Genomic DNA, 4,056 nt, shown 5'->3' on the forward strand with positions numbered 1-4,056 from the left:
GCAGACAGTCCTGCCTGAAAGCATCTGTTCAAATTCCCATTGTCACTCACAGCTTCTAAGAACTAGGTTTTGTAGCCACATGTGCGGGTCACACAACTGAAGGTGAGAATTAAGGAAAAAAAAAATTGGCAAAAATGAAATACTTCTGAATAGTGCCCAATGACAAAATTACTTCAAAATCAAATACATAATTAATCTGAGGTGTTTCTGTCAGTCTTTACCCATGTCATACAGCATGACTTTAGGAAGCCTTGGTTTTTAATATATAATGATCGCACTTCATAATATGTCTGCTCTCGCACTGTGTAACACCAGAGAACAGTGTTTGAAAACCTCACATTCAAGACTATCATATGTTATAAGTTGCAATGTTTTTACTGTACATATTATAGAAATATGATGGTTTAATAATGGGTAAAAAAGGATGGTATTTTCCTACCATCCTTCCTCAGTCCAGAAGTATTGAATTAGTGCATTTGGATCATATTGTAATAGAATGTTTGGTTTTAAAAATTACTGTTTGAAAATCCTATCACTTACAAGAGAAAGTGAACACAACGCCCAACCCCTAGCCAAGAAGCTCTTCTCAGTTGATACCTGCTGAGAAAGGGAAAATTGGTTTTTTCCAATGGAGAGTCACTGAGTATATTGACCACATTCCAGGGCAGGCTCTATGCCCAGGAGTAGATGGTAACACAAAACAGACTCTATTTTTGATGTGTGTATATTGTTTTGTTTTGTTTTGTTTTTTAGTTTGCTAGTCTGCTTCGGTATTTTTAATTTTGGTTGCGTGTGTTTTTGTTTGCTCATTTATTTGTTTTTTGAAAGAGAGAAAAGAGACTCTCTGTGCCTTCTTCTTGCAGAGACACCCACATCTTTTTGTGCAGTATCAGCCTCATCCCCTAGACATGATGGGGAAGGTCAGAATGAATGGATTTGGCTGTATTGGGCACCTGGTTACCAAGGCTGCCATCACATCTGCATCTGGCAAAGTGGAAATTGGTGCCATGAATGACTCCTTCATTGACCTCAACTACATGGTCTACATATTCCAGTATGACCTCACCCATGGCAAATTCAAAAGCACAGTCAAGGCCGAGAATGGGAAGCTTGTCATCAACAGGAAGACCTACGCCATCTTCCAGGAGCGAGATTCCACAAACATCAAATGGGGTGACGCTGGTGTTGAGTATGTTGTGGCATCTATTGACGTCTTTACCACCATGGAGAAGGCCAAGGTTCACTAGAAAGGTTGGGACCAAAAAGGTCATCATCTCCACCCCTTCTGGCAATGTCCCCATGTTTGTGATGGTGTGAACCACTAGAAGTATGACAACTCGCTCAAGATTGTCAGCAATGCTTCCTACACAACCAACTGCTTAGCCCCCTAGTTAAGGTCATCCATGACAACTTTGGCATTGTGAAATTACTCATGACCACAGTCCAGCCATCAGTGCCACTCAGAAGACTGTGGATGGTCCCTCTAGAAAGATGTGGTGTGATGGCCATGGGGCTGCCCAGAATATCTTCCTGCCATCCACAGGTGCTGCCAAGACTATGGGCAAGGTCATTCCAGTGCTGAACAGGAAGCTGACTGGCATGACCTTCCATGTTCCTACCCCCAATGTATCCATTGTGGATCTGACATGCTGCCTGGAGAAACCTGCCAAGCATGATGACATCAAGAAGATGGTGAAGCAGGGATCTGAGGACCCACTAAAGGGATCTTGGGCTACACTGAGGACCAGGTTGTCTCCTGCAACTTCAAAAGTATCTCCCACTTTTTCATCCTTGACACTGGGGCTGGCATTGTTCTCAATGACAACTTTGTAAAGCTCATTTTCTGGTATGACAATGAATATGGATGGCTACAGCAACAGGCCTACATGGCCACCAAGAAGTAGGAAACCCTGGACTACTCACCCCAGCAAGGGTGAGGCCCTTGGTTGCTAGGAGTCTCACCTCAGTCTGCAAAACTGAGCATCTCCCTAACAGTTTCTATCCCAGACCCCCCACTACAGTGGGAGGATCCTAGGGAGCCTTACTCTCTTGAATGCCATCAAACTTTGCTATACCCATGAAAAAAGAAAGAAAGAAAGAAAGAAAGAAAGAAGGAAAGAAAGAGAGAAAGAAAGAGAGAGAGAGAGAAAGAAAGAGAGAGAAGAGAGGAGAATGACAACATTCAGCTAAGTGGGTACAGACATAGGGAGGACCTTGGAAAAGTTGGGGTAGGGAAGAATATGATCAAAATATTTGCATGACAAATATTTAACATAATAATTTTGAAAATTGCTGTTTGAGTTGCTGACTACAGTTTTAGAAAAAAATTAAATCTATTCTAGTTCAGGATTATGAATTTTCAACACTGTCTGAAAAGTTCTTAAACATACTTCTGCCATTTTGTACTGTGAAACTACCCAGTGCCATTCTCAACATTGATGATTGTAAAATAGAAATATTAATCAACTGTGAAAAACAATGGAGATATACTATGTCCTACTGTATCAATTATTCAGCTACAATTTAGTTCTTTGTGTAAAAATAAAAGTATTCATCTCAATAGCATACAGATTTGCTTTCATATTTAATAGACAGTAAGATTGCATGTATACCAAAAATTTATTTTAAAACAAATGTATTTATGATTTATTATTAGCACATGTTTGATTTATATGCCTATTTTATATGCCTATATATCTCGAGTCATGTAAAAGTTTCTCAGGTGAAGGTCTAAAGAGTTAGGTCATGGGTTAAGAGTACTGTCTTAGTCAGGGTTTCTATTCCTGCACAAACATCATGACCAAGAAGCAAGTTGAGGAGGAAAGGGTTTATTCAGCTTACACTTCCACATTGCTGTTCATCACCAAAGGAAGTCAGGACTGGAACTCAAGCAGGTCAGGAAGCAGGAGCTGATGCAGAGGCCATGGAGGGATGTTACTTACTGGCTTGCTTCCCCTGCCTTACTCAGCTTGTTCTCTTATAGAACCAAGATCACCAGCCCAGGGACCACACCACCCACAATGGGCTGGGCCCTTCCCCCTTGATCACTAGTTGAGAAAATGCCTGACATCTGGGTCTCATGAAGGCATTCCCACAACTGAGGTTCGTTTTCTGTGATAACTCCAGCTTGTGTCAAGTTGACACACAAAACCAGGCAGTACAAGTATCCACTATCACTACCATCCAGATCTAGGGAATCCAACATCCTTTCTGACCTCAAAGGATACTGGGTACGCACACGTCACACAGACATACAGGCAAGCAAAATTTTCATAGACATAAAACAGAATAAATAAATTGAAACACATTTTCTCAGATGAAAAGGGCTATGCTAACTATGTTGGCTTTATAAAGAAGTACACCGTGGCTTTTGTGTTCCAAGATGTTCATTTTCACATGGTTTTCAATGCCTGTGTTCTCAGCAAGATGCCAGGAAGATGGCAAGAAGAACAAAATCTTTGCCCCTAGACACTCACAGTGCTTGTCAGTCCTGCACATAGCTTGCTGAATACATTGTCCCACAGTATGTGCATCGGGAGGTATTAGGCGCTGTAACACATTTATAGCTCTAACGTTTAAACAGTAACGCAACAGACGTTTAGTGTGTTGTATGTATCCTTTCCTGTGTAGCAAAATGTCCCTCACATTCAGTGATTAAAATATGCAAACATTTCTCAGTTTCTGAATCCAGAATCAAGACTGAAGTCAAGAATCCAGGAGCAGATCAGCAGACTTGGCTATGGTTCAGAAACTCCTGCAGTACAACACTCGCAGTGTCCACTGGAGCAGCTAAGGTTAGACGATTCTTTTCCAAGCTCACTTACCTGACTCTGGACACCTCTGCCTTACCACATGGACATCTCCATAGACTGCAGCTGCCTGGCTTTTCCACAGAGAGAAGCAGGGGAGTGCCCACAGAGATGCTATAGCCATGTACAGGTGGATACAGAAGTGGCACACCACCGTTTCGGCCGTACGCTATTTCTCACACCAGCACACCCAGGAACTGTGAAGAAAGTGAATACCAGAAAGCAGACTACTTCATAACTAGTACAT

The 4,056-nt window shown here is 41.8% G+C and overlaps 1 pseudogene; it reads left to right on the forward strand.

Moving 5' to 3' along the window:
- The first annotated feature begins 911 nt into the window (after window positions 1-911).
- On the forward strand, window positions 912-1,904 carry LOC116889991 (annotated as a pseudogene).
- Window positions 1,905-4,056: the final 2,152 nt, after the last annotated feature.

This window comes from Rattus rattus, chromosome 1, assembly GCF_011064425.1.
Source record: "Rattus rattus isolate New Zealand chromosome 1, Rrattus_CSIRO_v1, whole genome shotgun sequence".
In the NCBI taxonomy this organism is placed as follows: domain Eukaryota; kingdom Metazoa; phylum Chordata; class Mammalia; order Rodentia; family Muridae; genus Rattus; species Rattus rattus.